This window comes from Pelodiscus sinensis, chromosome 28 (genome assembly GCF_052426305.1).
Source record: "Pelodiscus sinensis isolate ZL-2025 chromosome 28, ASM5242630v1, whole genome shotgun sequence".
In the NCBI taxonomy this organism is placed as follows: Eukaryota; Metazoa; Chordata; order Testudines; family Trionychidae; genus Pelodiscus; species Pelodiscus sinensis.
Genome location: NC_143079.1, coordinates 18,443,781 through 18,457,092, shown reverse-complemented (window position 1 = coordinate 18,457,092; position 13,312 = coordinate 18,443,781). Strand labels below are relative to the sequence as shown.

The 13,312-nt window shown below is 53.9% G+C and overlaps 1 protein-coding gene and 3 non-coding genes across 7 annotated transcripts in view; 2 read left to right on the top strand and 2 right to left on the bottom strand.

The window, feature by feature from the left end:
* The window catches only part of LOC142824070 (zinc finger protein RFP-like), a 246,383-nt gene that overhangs the window by 155,282 nt on the left and 77,789 nt on the right, over nucleotides 1-13,312 (bottom strand). The gene's annotated exons all lie outside the window — the stretch shown is intronic.
* TRNAS-AGA (transfer RNA serine (anticodon AGA)) lies at nucleotides 3,165-3,246 on the bottom strand. Its single transcript has one exon. It is a non-coding gene; the product is annotated as a tRNA-Ser (tRNA).
* Nucleotides 5,120-5,191, top strand: TRNAG-UCC (transfer RNA glycine (anticodon UCC)). The gene has a single exon. It is a non-coding gene; the product is annotated as a tRNA-Gly (tRNA).
* On the top strand, nucleotides 10,073-10,178 carry TRNAR-UCU (transfer RNA arginine (anticodon UCU)). Its single transcript has 2 exons — nucleotides 10,073-10,109; nucleotides 10,143-10,178. It is a non-coding gene; the product is annotated as a tRNA-Arg (tRNA).

Below are 13,312 nucleotides of genomic sequence, written 5' to 3'. Positions count from 1 at the left end.
CAGCCCCTTTCAGCCACCGGGAAGAGAGGCAGGAATGGGGCCAAGTAACAAGTCAGGCTGAGGGGGCAGGCAAAGCTCATCTTGCCTTGCAGGGCCATTGGCAACAGCTTCTCTCTTGTGCGCTGCTGCTGAGGAGAAAAACACCGTGAGAGGGACCAGAAAGACCAATTTAAAAGATTGTTTGGGGGGGGGGGCACCTGCTAGCGCCAGGGGGGCAAGAGTCAGAGACTGACAGCACCTGGGGACCACAAAAGAGACCACAAGGGTAAGCAGCAAGCTCCAGGCAGGTTAAGTTTTAGGGCCCAGCCCATCTCAGCCAGGCAGACCATAGCATCAGACTGAGCTCCAGGGGGCATCAGACACCCAGCAGGAGGCACAGAACTCTTTCTCTGGGGAGCCTGCAGATAAGGAGCCCAAAGCTCATAAAGTTGGAGGGTTTTGCAGCAACCAGCCCAACCCCAGCAAGTCCCACAGAGATTTGAACTTGGATCACATGATTCAGAGCTCTGAGTGCTGCCTCTTACACCATGGCTACATCTAGACTGGCATGTTTTTCCAGAACTGCTTTTAACGGAAAAGTTTTCCGTTAAAAGTATTTTCAGAAAGAGCATCTAGATTGGCAGGACACTTTTGCGCAAAATCACTTTTTGTGGAAAAGCGTCCGTGGCCAATCTAGATGCGCTTTTCAGCAAAAAAGCCCCGATCGCCATTTTCTCGATCGGGGCTTTTTTTGCAAAAAAGAAATCTCTGCTGTCTACACTGGCCCTTTTGCGCAAAAGTCTTTTGGAAAAAGACTTTTGCCCGAATAGGAGCAGCACAGGATTTCCGCAAGAAGCACTGATTTCTTACAGTAGGGAGTCAGCGCTTTTGCAGAAATTCAAGTGGCCAGTGTAGACAGCTGGCAAATTTTTCTGGTAAAGCAGCTGATTTTCCGGAAAAACTGGCCCGTCGAGAGACAGCCCATGGGACCTACATGAGCCAGCAGTGATTCAATTAGGCTGAACTGGAGTTCTGGCTCATGGCCACTCGGACCAGCTTTGCTTGTTTCCTTCCACCCAGAGCCCCCTTCTTCTCCTGGGCTGCAAGGAGCCTCCCTGGGATGCCCTGAGACAGGCACAGGGCTCTGCCTCCCCATAACCAGCCCCACCCCACCCAACCGGCTTTGGCAGAACAAAGCGGGGGGGGGGGGCTAGCTAGACTGCTCCCTTCTTACACACTTCAAAATGTCCACTCCTAAACAGGACTGTGTAGCCTAAAAGATAAGGCATCTGACTTTGGGTCAGAAGACTGAGGGTTTGAGTCCCTTTGCAGTTGTGTTGATTGTGCTTGTGGGTCTGGGTGTCTTATGCTTGGAAAGGTTCTGTAACAATGTGTGTCCATTGAAAGACCTCTAGCTATTTGGCAGATATAAACTAAAGCAGACTGCAGAGCAGCAGCAATTAACTGTAGAGACTGGGCTCACATTCCATCTAAGTGGCATTTCAATAGGGTCACACTAGGCTGTGACCATGGGGTCTGATCCTATTGACCCCCACTGTCACCAAGTAAGAAAGAGATCTAAGGATGGGTAGAGAGAACTTAGTCTGGCAAAACACTGCTTAGCAAGAGTTGTGTTTGTGCAGTCAGCATTCTATGATTATTGTCCTCACTTTCCTATTGTTTGTCTGTGTGATCGCTGTCTGGTTTGTAGCTGTTTCTGTCGGCTGTATCATTAGTGTTGCTGGGGGAAAATCAACAAAGGCAGTGAAGTATGATTGGTTAGGTAAATCATAATAGTATGTTAGCTTTGGTTAGTAACATTAAACTAAAATAATTGGTTAAGCAGGACTAAATTATCACTATATAAACTGGGGTCCAAGAAGGAGACCAGGGAGAAGAAGGAAAAGGGGAAACGAGAAGAGGAAGAAGGAGGAAAAGGGAAAGGAAGGGAGAAGACCAAGGAGGAGGAGGGAGACCTGGAAGCAGAACTCACCTCCAAGGCAGCCTCAGACCAGAGTGGCCAGGACCCCTCTGCGTGACGGTTGAAATGGTTTGCTGTGTGAATTCTGTCAGGTGAGGTCAGGCCTGGGCACTGGGATTATTTATCAGTTTCCCTGAGCTACTAGACCTCAAAGCTGTGATGGCCGAGTGGTTAAGGTGTTGGACTAGAAATCCAATAGGGTTTACTTGCACAAGTTCAAATCCTGCTCACAGTGAGGTCTGTGTTTTGGTCACACCCCTTCCTAGGGCAAGAAGGTACCCAAACTTTGAGACCCCTGAGAAGAATGTGCCTGTCTCATCAGAAGGGACACCTGTGCTATGTCTACACTTGTAGATTCTTGCATGAGTAATATGCAAATGAGGCTAAGTGTGGAATATTGCTGAGCCTCATTTGCATAGCTAATAAGCCGCCACCACTTTTTTCAGAAGAGACTCTTGCACAAGAAGGAGTGTCTACACTGCCCCTTCTTGCACAAGAAAAACCCTCCTGCACACTGCGATTACACCTATTAATTTTCACTAAACACCGTTATCAGACTACCCAGTGCACATTCCTACCTTCATGCACACAACATACCTGGGGCTCTAATTACTGGCCACCTGCCTTTCACACAGATCATTGAGACTTTCAGGTACATTCACATGGCAGCTGTTTAAACGTAATGTGCTTCTATTGCATGATCAGCTCCAGAGTCTGGGAGTTAAGGAAGGGCACCGCCCAGCATAGGGCTTGTACTCATGACTCTAAGATTAAGAGTCTCATGCTCTACCAACTGAGCTAGCCAGGCTGCATGTGAAAAGTTTCCTAATATCCCATCTCAGGGTAACAGGAGCCAGGTGTTCTCCACTGCCTGACTCAAGACACACATCATATCCCCAGCATTTCTGTCCTTCATGGATGGCCCTTTGGGGGCAGGCACAGATGCTCCATCCTCTCACTCAGCTCCTATCACACTCTAGAACAGGGCAGCCCCCAGGGGTAGGGCTGAGCCATGGGGTGCTGGGCAAGGGGCAGAGGCTGCAGGAGCTGAGAGTTTCCCTAGAGCTCAGGGACCCATAATGAGGCACCATGTGCCATGTCTCTCTCAGAAGGCGCAGAAAGGGATTGACTGGGGATGGGGAGAGTGGCTCAGGGGTTGTGCAGCTTGTTGCCCTGGTTAGGGGTGTGGCCAAAACACAGGCCTCGCTGTGAGCAGGATTTGAACCTGCGCAGGGAAACCCTATTGGATTTCTAGTCCAACGCCTTAACCACTCGGCCATCACAGCTCTGAGTGTAGCAGTGCCCCAGGGCCAGGGAAACTGGTAACTAATCCCAATGCCCAGGCCTGACGGCACCTGCCCCACAGAATTCATACGGCAAACCTGGCTCCCCGAGCACAGGGGGAGCTTGGGGGCTCCTTGCTGGGCCATGGGGTGAAGTGTCAAACCAGCCCCCTCCTGTGGGCCTGTGAGTGTTGCTGTCCCTGCTGTACAGACAGGGCCATGGGGGCAGGGAGAGATTCACTGAATGGGCCAAGGTCACCCAGTGAGTTAGAGCCCAGCTCTGCCCCCAGCTCCCTGCCCCACCCACCGATGTGCTGACTCCCTCGCTGCCAGGGGCTGTTTTCTTTTCTGCTGTGAGATGTTGGAACAGTTGGCCAGGGCGTCCCACAGTTGCCATCTCCCTCTGTGCAGGGGCTGTCCAGAGCCCCGAGTAGCAAACGCTGACACTGCTGTTAGGTCCAGACCAGAGGGGAGTGTTTAAGGGTTATTTCGGAAGAAGGGTTTTCTCCCCAAATAACTGCATCTAAACGGTGTTTTTTATTTCAAAATAACGTATTTTGAAACAGCGCTCGGACGCGATTATGCAAATGTAGCGCAGGATATTTAAATCCCAATTTCATTTACAATTTTGAATGTCTCCATTTGCATCCCTCTCCTGAAGGAGACTGCAAGTGTCGACATGTCCTGGGTGTTGCAACCTCCCAGCACTCACCTGATGTTCCCTCCCCGCTGCCTGAAGACGTTTGGGAGTCCTCCTGCCTCCCCTGGAGCTGCAGGTCAGCAGCGTTGTCATCCTGAAGCTGCAGCCGCTGCTGCCCAGGTGTCTCCATCCCAGACTCCACAACTATCCCTGGAGACAGGGGCTCCCCACACCCCAGGATTCGGTCCAGTTCCTCACAGTATGCACAGTGCTGTGGTGCTTCCCCAGAGCGGGACCTGCCCTCACGGGCCCTCACACACCCCTCCCGCAATTCGTTGACCTTGGGTCTGACTTGGTCTAGGATGCAGGAGGGGGGAGGTGGCCTTTCTCTGCAAGGCCATCAGCCATTGGGCCATATGCTAGATAATTTCATGGAGGTTAGGTCCATAAAAGGCTAGTAGCCAGGGGATAAAATGGTGTCCCAGGCCTCTGTTTGTCAGAGGCTGGAGAGGGATGGCAGGAGACAAATCGCTTGATCATTGTCTTCGGTCCACCCCCTCCGGGGCACCTGGTGCTGGCCACTGTCGGCAGACAGGACACTGGGCTAGACGGACCTTTGGTCTGACCCAGTACGGCCGTTCTGATGTTCATATGTTCACAAATGTCCACATTCCTCCTCCTGGACTGCCGGGCCTGCAGAGACTCCCCCTCGGATCACAGCTCCAAGAGGGTCTTTATCTCTGGCCCAGACACTGACAGTGCCCAGTGTTTCTGCCCCTTGCTTGGTCCTGTGATGTGTCCCTGGAGGGGTCTCTGGGGGCTTGTGCCTGTGACATGGCTCTCCAGAAGGCAGAAGTGCACGATCATAGACAAAGGACCCAGAAACAACACTTTACAGCAAAAAACACAAGGGCGGCTCTTGGTTCACATCCCTGGGCCAAAAGAGTATCCAAAAGTCAATTCCCCACCTCTCCCTTGGCTGCTCTAGAGCTTAGCCCAAAGTCTGATAAACTCTACTCTCCCACCCAACAACCCCTGGGACTCCTCTCCTGCCCAGCTCCTCACACCACGGAGAGTGCAGGGCAGCCACTACCCCAGCGTCACCACTTCTGGTCTTTGCCTAATGGCCAAGAAGTTCTGCTTTACCCAAACCACACAGGCACCCTCTCGCCTCTGGCCAGCCTCATGGCAGATGTAGGATTTCCTCACTAATTTTCCCAGAAACTTTACAGGCAGGCATTGGTGGTATAGTGGCGAGCATAGCTGCCTTCCAAGCAGTTGACCTGGGTTCAATTCCCAGCCAATGCAGTGTAAAGAGGGTGCATCAAATCTTCTTACTGAGGTTTTACTTGAACCCTGAAAAACAGGCACAATTGGGTCCTGCAGCTGTGGGCTGCCTCTCACCACTCTTCATCCTCTCCCAGCGCATGCACAGTAATGCGGTTCCTCCCTCACATACCCCTGCCGCAATTCCTTGACCTTGGCTCTGACTTGGTCTAGGATGCGGGGGTAGGAGGGAGGTGACCTTTCTTTGCTAGACCATTGGCCATTTGGCCAAAAATGTCGGCATTCCTCCGCATGGACTGCAGAGACTCCTCCTGGGACCACAGCTCCAAGAGGGTCATTATCTGTGGCCCAGACAATGACAGTGCCTGGCGTTTGCTGCCCCTTGCTTGATTTGATTCCCAGCCAATGCAAGGTGGGAAGGGAACAGGCAACTTCCTGGGGGAGATCTTATTTAACCCTGAACAACAGGCACAAGTGGGTCCCACAGCCAAGGGCTCCCGCTCACTGCTTTTTGGGGGTTGCAGCCCAAAAAAACCTAATTTGTCTGTTGTGGGGTCTGCATGGGGCTTGTACCCGTGACCTGGGCATTATTAGCATCAAGCTCTAAACAGCTGAGCCAGCAGGCCCATGACTAGACTCACAATAGAGGGAAAAGAAGAGTTTTCCCTGCTATTGGGGAAAGCAGGCCAGGCCAAGGCCCTTTTAGCCACTGGGTCTGTGCAGATTACAGCCTCCTCCTACCAACTCTCTGGCCTGTTTCCTGAAAAGCCTCAGCCTTTTGCCTGTTTCTGCTTCCTGTCCATGGTAGGCAGCTAAAGGGAGGTAGAACAGTCAGCACAGCAAACAACTCTGTGGCCAGCATGGGGCTTGAATGCATGACTTTGGCATTACCAGCACCATGCTCTAACCAACTCAGCTAGCCAGCCAACCAGAACACAGCTCACAAATGGCTCTTTCAGAAAGGCGCCTCCAGCAGCTGAAACCTGTCTCTACAGTTGCCAATGGCTCTTCTCTGACAGGGCCACTAGCGACTCACTGTGATGTGAGCTGGCTCGTCCAGCTGGTTTGAGGTTTGGTCAAGGTGGCTGGCGGCCGGCATGGCGCACTGAGACCCAGGGCAAAGAGGCAGCTGGAATCTCTTGCTGTCAGCATCTTGCCTCCCAGGTCCTTCCCTATCAGCAGCAACCACAGCCCCAGACAAACCTGGGTTCAACTCCCAGTGGTGCCTTATTACAGCCTTTGCTCACATTTTCCTATGTGTTTCTGGGACACAGAAGAGGCCTCTCCTGGCTACCCATTGAACTGCTGGTTCAGGAAAAGGCTGATTGGGGAGGAGCATTGGGAAGAAGGAAACCACAAGCCTGGAGCAGGTGCAGAGGCTGCCATGACTGGCACTGGCAAGGCAGGGCTCTGACGGCAATTGCTGGGACAGGAGAGCCAGCGCCACATGCCCTTGTGATTCCCTGGGGGTGTCCGTGCTCAGAGAGCCTGAGGTGCAACCTCTACAGCTCCTGCAGCCATGGAGAGTGAGGGTACGTGGCCATCAGGTGCTTCTCATCCATGGTTTCCTTCTTCCCAACACTCCTCCCCAGTCAGCCTTTTCCTGAACCAGGAGTTCCATGGGTGGCCAGGGGAGGCCTCTGCTGTGTCCCAGAAACACATAGGAAAATGTGAGCAAAGGCTGTAATAAGGCACCACTGGGAGTTGAACCCAGGTTTGTCTGTTACAAGGCAGGTGCTTTAGGCACCTAAGCCATGCTGTCTTCCTTGGCCAGATAGGTGTAATTGCTCTACTCTATGGTTCCAGACAACACCTTTGACTCCCAAAGTGCAGCAATTTCCTTCCAGCCCTGGCAGTGTCTGCGGCTGAGCTGCACAAAGGAAGATACAAGATCCCTGGGGGGGTCTTTGCCGGATGAATGTGCCTGAGGAAAGACACTGGAACTGCAACAGACACACAAAAGGGAACGAGGGACAGTTTGAGTCACACACACAGCAGGCGGCGCAGCACAGCCAGGGACCTTTTCCACTCCCAGAGCACCCCAGCTTCTCCACCCCACAAGGCAAACTGCCCCATGGGCCTCGCCCACACCATGCTCGGGGCCTGGGGATTTTCTGTCACTTTGCCAGACCAAATATCTAGCCCCCTCCCCACCCCACTGCTCTGGAGTCTCTGCCTCTCATGGGCCTTCTCATCCTCAGGCTCCGCTTTGTCTCCAGACAGACCCTGCTCTGCTACAGCCACCTTCCTCTGGCTGTCACTCCTGGGCCTTCTAGAGCAAAATGTGTCCCTTTGTTCTGACTTTGAATTCCTGGGCTTTTAGCAACCAGATCTGCACCTAAAAACAGCATTGGCTAGTGAGGGGTCTGAACAACTACTGCTGGGAGGGAGACAACTGTGGAGCGTCCTTTCTGAGAGCAAAGGGACATAAACTCCTTGTCAGTGACAGGAAACTGTCATCCCAGGTGGGACTTGAACCCACAATCCCTGGCCTAGGAAGCCAGTACCTTGTCCATTAGACCACTGGGGCAAACAGAAAACAGCATCAGGGAAAGAAATTCACCCTTCTAAATGTCCCTTCTTTAACTTTTAGCTCCTGATTAAGCCCCTTTGAAGAAGCCAGATACACAGGAAGGGCTGATCACACCCCTCTGAAAATCAGCTTTCCATGGGTATCTGTAGCTGGCTCCGAGTCATGGGCCTTGACATCTCGTCTCCCTCCCGAAACCAGGGAAGTGTCTCCCACCGCTGCAGCCTCCTGAGGCTCTATGGCCGTGTCTGTACAGCAGGGACAGCAACACTCACAGCCCCACAGGAGGGCCCCTGGCCTAGCAATGTGGCCCCCTGAGCAGCCTCTGATGTTCCCTGCTTGAGCCCCAGAACCAGCCCTGAGTGACAGGGGCAGAGGGGGAGCAGCTCACACATGCCAAGGGGCTGGCCAGGGGCAGGACATGAGCCTGCAAGGCAGCAGTGACATCACAAGGGCCTTGTGCAGCACCTCAGCTCATTGGCTGGGAGGCAGTGACCTCACAGAGGGACCATGGCAACAGCCAGGTGGGACAGGCTGCAGGGCTGGGGCATCTCAGAGACCCCCATGGCCTGGCTGCCTGGAATCTCCTTTGTGAGGTTTCCCCTTGAGAGCAGAAGGGATTGAGGGTCCCAGCTGGGAGTGTCTCTGTGGAGATTTCCCCTTTCCCCAGGCTGCAGTGGGAGGGGCTGGGGCAGGCAGGGGTACAGGAGGGGCTGGCACTGAACCTCTGGGAGAGGCTGCAAACACATTGTGAGAATGGGATTTGAACAGTCCATCGCCTTAACCACCTCTCAGGTGCGGGGGTTTGTTTCAAATCAGCTAAAGTCAGCACTTCAGGGAACCTTTGTGCCACTCGCTGGCTGGCCAGGGACACCCAGGGCGGGAAGGTTTTGCCTTTTCACAATGTTCCCTGGGCTGTTGTACAAAGCTCAGTGCTGGTAACAAACCCAAACACCCCCGGGCTACATCTGCCCTGCAGGCTTCTTGCTCAAGAACTGTTTCATGCAAGAATTCTTGTCCAAAGGTCTTGTGTAACAGTGCGTCCCCACTGCCATGTTCTTTTGCACAAGAAAAGTACTTTTATGCAAGAGAGCCCATGGTAGTGTGGACTCTCTCCTTCCAAGAAAGCTCTGATGGGCATTTTAGCCACAGGGCTTTCTTGAGAAAGAGACCCATGTTGCCCATCCACACTGCCTCCTTGTGGATGAGTGATTGCGCAAGAGGGCTTATTCCTCATGGGGAGAGGAATAATTCTTGCGCAAGAAGCCCTGTTGTCTGATGCTGAACTATAAATTTACTTGAGCAAAAACGTGCCTGCAGTGTAGACACTCTGCAAGATTTTGGGGAAGAACAGCTGTTCTTGCACAAAAAACCTGCAGTGTAGACGTAGCCCTGCAGTGTAGATGCAGTCTGAGAGAGACAAGGAAAGAGAGTAACCAGAGCCTCCCCCCAGCAGGCTGGCCCTCAACAGGCTGGGTGTGTCTACACAGCACCTCACCTTGAAGTGAGCTGTGCAATGTGAGCGGCTGCCTGGGCCCTAAGGGGAAGGTCTGTGGGGATTTTCCAAGGCAACAACAACAACAACAACATTTCATAATGTACAGTCATCTGTCTCTGAAGGGATGAGAAATGCAGGGCCCAGGTGCAGGGAGCCGGGTCACATTCTCCTGCCTGAGTCTCAGTCCTGGCTGAAGCCTGGCTACAGAGAGAAGAGGCCAATGCAAACAGCTCTATGGCAGCGAGGGAGTCAGTACGTGGGTGGGTGGGCAGGGAGCTGGGAGCAGAGCTGGGCTCTAACTCGCTAGAGGTGTGTCGCATAGCTCAGAATAAGCGATGCAATTGTGTAGCTTATTTCGAGTCAATTTTGAAATAGCTTATTTTGTAATTTGGCGCTGGCTGCACAGCACTTAGTTCCAAATAAATCGCTGTTCTGAAACATTCCTCACTCCTCGCACCATGAGGTTTGCAGGGACGTCGGAATAGCGAGCCTGTTATGGTTTGAAATAAGGGGCTTGCTCTTAAGATGCGTCAGTGTGATATGAGCACCATGTTCTAAACCTCCGAGCTAGCCGGCCCACGGGTGTCAGTCCCACAAGTGGCCCTTTCAGAAAGGAGCCTCGGGCAGCTCTGGAACAGGGTAGGTGAGGTAGCTCAGCTCAGCTGATAGAGCACTTACTTAGCATGCAAAATGAAGTGGGATCAATGCCCACATTCTTCAGGTGCAGCTCAGTTCTTATCTCTTATTTTCCCTGGCGGGGGCTCAGTGGCCCTATCCCTCTTTCTACCTGCTCTCCCAAAAGAGACAGACCTGCCTCCCCTTTCTTTTTCCCCAGCAATGTACATGCTACAGAGCAGAGTGAAGGTATCAATCAGGCTCTGTGGTGCAATGGAAAGCACATTGGACTTCTAAGCTGCAGGGACCTGGTGTAAGCATACCTAGATATTCAAAGGTTGTGGGTTTGAGTCCCATCAGAGTCTCTTTAGCTGCTTCTTCATTTCCAAGGCACCTTTTATAGACCAGCAATCCTTAGGCTTGCACTGGGGTGGGCTTGAATCCAGACAGTTTCCAGCAGCAGGCCTGGCCCGTGTGGGGCCTGCGTCTGTGGGGGAGAGCATTGCTGGCCTGCATCACAGGGATGTGGGTGAGAAGGTGCTGTGGGAGCTGGGCACGTGACGCCTGATGGCAGCTGTAAGGGATGCATCTGCCATCAGGCACCCCACATCGGTTGACATCCTGGGCAGCTACCGGGCTCACCCATGCCTGCGTCTGGTGGGGGTGCCCCTGGGTTTGATTTAGTGGGTCTCAATTGGACTTGGTGTTTGAAATTATGCAAATGAAGCTCAGGAAGTTCAAATCCATGTTTCATTTGCAATTTCACTCATCTGGATTTGCATTCCTCCCTGGAAGGAGGACAGACCCTGTGTGAAACCAAGGGAGGAAGACACTCCTGTCAGTGAGGAACAGGGCGCATGTATCCCACTCACTCCTGCAAAGGAATGAAACAGGCTGAGCACTTTGCAGAGAACAGGCCATCGCCCTGCTGGGAGAGGCTCCGTCATGCACAGACTCTGTGCAGGGCCAGACTGCTGGGAGAAGGCCCTGGCCATGGACTTTACTCCCCTCTCTGTTACCTCCTGCACCTGGGGCTGAAAGGGATGTGGGCTGCAGGCTGGTCCTGCCCAGATGCCTTCCCCAGTAGGAGCAGAAAATGCTCATGGAAGGGCTCACACGTTGTCCCCAATGCACTGGCCAGAGGGCCTGAATTCTTGCTGCCCCTGTGTGCAACCAAATGTACCTTCTGGGGGGGCAGCCTCCCCAGCTCACACCCCTCCTGTCACACAAAGCTTGCAAATGGGGTTGATTTTCCTGTGTCTCCCCTTGCTTCATGCTGCGCTAAAAGAAATCCTGAAACCAGCCCCGTCTCCTGTCACTGGAGAGACGGCCCTGTGCTGGGATATGAGAAAGGATCCCAGTGATGCTCCTCGCAGCCCAGGAGAAGAAGGGGGCTCTGGGTGGAAGGAAACCAAGTAAAACAGGTCCCAGTGGGCATGAACTGGGCACCAGCTTGGCCCAGTTGAGTGAGGGGAGGTTGGTGTTAAGAGCAGTGCTCAGGACTCTGAATCCTGTAATCTGAGGCCCCATTCCCGCCTCCCTTTCCGGGCTGACCCAGGGGCCGAAAGGGGCTGCGGCTGCTGCTGGCAGGGAAGAAGCTGGGAGGCAAGGTGCTGGCAGCAAGAGATTCCTGCTGCCTCTTTGCCCTGGGTCTGCCGGCCGCCAGCCACCTGGACCAACCCTCAAACCAGCTGGACTAGCCAGCCCACGTCACAGTGAGTCTCTAGTGGCCCTGTCAGAGAAGAGCCATTGGCAGCTTCAGAGACATCGCTGCAGCTGCCTGAGGCTCCTTTCTTGAAAGGGCCACTGGTGAGCTGTATTTATATTGGCTGGCTAGCTCAGCTGGTTAGAGCGTGGTGCTAATAACCCCAAGTTCATGGGTTCAAGCCCCACGCTGGCCACAGGGCTATTTGGTTTGGTGACATCCCTCTCTTTAGCTGCCTGCTATGGACAGGGAAGCAGAAAGAAGCAAAAATGTGAGCTTTGCAGGAAGCAGGGCAGAGATCTGGTAGGGGGAGGCTCCAGTCTGCACAGCCCCAGTGGCTAAAAGGGCCTTGGCCTGGCTTCCTGTCCCCAAAAGCAGGGGAACTGATGCCCAACCACAACATCACTGCTGTTGTTTGCTCCTTTAAACTGATGCTGCAGTGGCTACCTCAAGGCACCAGCTGGGGGGCAGGCTCTGGAGCCCAAGCCACACGGGGAGACTCAATATGTCCGGGAGGCCTGGAGCGTGTGAGCCCTGCACAGAGGCTGCTGATGGAGGCCTGCTTCAGTGGCCCAGCAGCTCAAGTTCCCCTGAACCAGCTTCTCCCCCTGGAGCCACCCCCCAGCGCTGCTGAGGCCCCTGACATGAGGCAGTGGGACCATCAGAGGAAGGTGCCAGCCTTAGCCCTTCCTCCCAGCCTCCTCCCCCTCCCAGGGTCTTTCCCCAGCCCCTCCCCAGTTCTACATTCCCCACATAAAAACCAGAGAGTTTGTTCTTTCAACAGGGAAAAGTCCTGTTTGTGTTACCAGCAAGGGGAGGGGGAGAGGAAAGTGGGAAGGGGATGTGTTGGGGTGTGTTTGGAGGGGGGGAGGCACAGAAGGCAAAAAATGAGGAGTAACGTTAATTCGAGCCAAGGGGCTGGGTTTGCACTACTGCAGAAAAAAGGACTCTGGCCCTGGAGCTGCCCTGTCCTCTCCAGAGCCCTTAGGCTGGCACTGGGGAGGCCTGAGTCCAGGGAGTGCCCGGTGGAGCCCAGCGAGCGTGGAGGGAAGGGCTGGTACATGGGGGTGGGGCCGGGGCTGTTCTGAAAGGCTGCAGGTGCCGTTAGACCCTTTTCTCCTTCCCTGTCTCACCCCAGCGCTGAGCAACACTCAGTGTCAGTCTGAGCATCCGTCCTGCTCTGGGACGTGTCTCTGTGGCAGGAACCTGCCCAGGCGGCTCTCGCAGTGAGGCCCCTCCCTGGCAGCACCGAGCAGTGAGAGCTGAGTGAAGGGGGAGGCAGGACCAGGGGGAGAAGGCTCCATGACTGTGTGAGAGGGAGGCTCTGCCCTGGCCAGTGGGGAATCGTTGCCTCTCCGAGGGGCCCAGGCCTGGTGGGTCATTTCCCCAGGTTACTGAGTGGGGGCTGGAGCCAGTTCTGTGTTGTCGCCTTCAACAACCAAACTGAACACTGCGCTGGGCTAGTGCTTTGTGCGCCACGGAGTTTCCTGTAGCGCTGCCCATGCAGGAGAGGGGAGGGGCAGTTAGAGTCACCCAGCTCTGCCCCTTCTGAAAATGGCAAGTGTTGTCTTAGCAGTGTGGGTGAGGTGGGAAAGAGGACCTGAGTTAACCTTTTGGGTCACAGCTGCTGTAACATGTGGAGAGAAAAATGGCAAGGGAACTGTTATGTGAAAGTTGACAACAGTTTCCCTGACTGGGAATTGAACCAAAGCCACAGCAGTAAAAGTGCTGGATCCTAACTGCTATAGCATGAGGGACACAAGGCACAAACATCTTTGCTTACCTACACTAGCC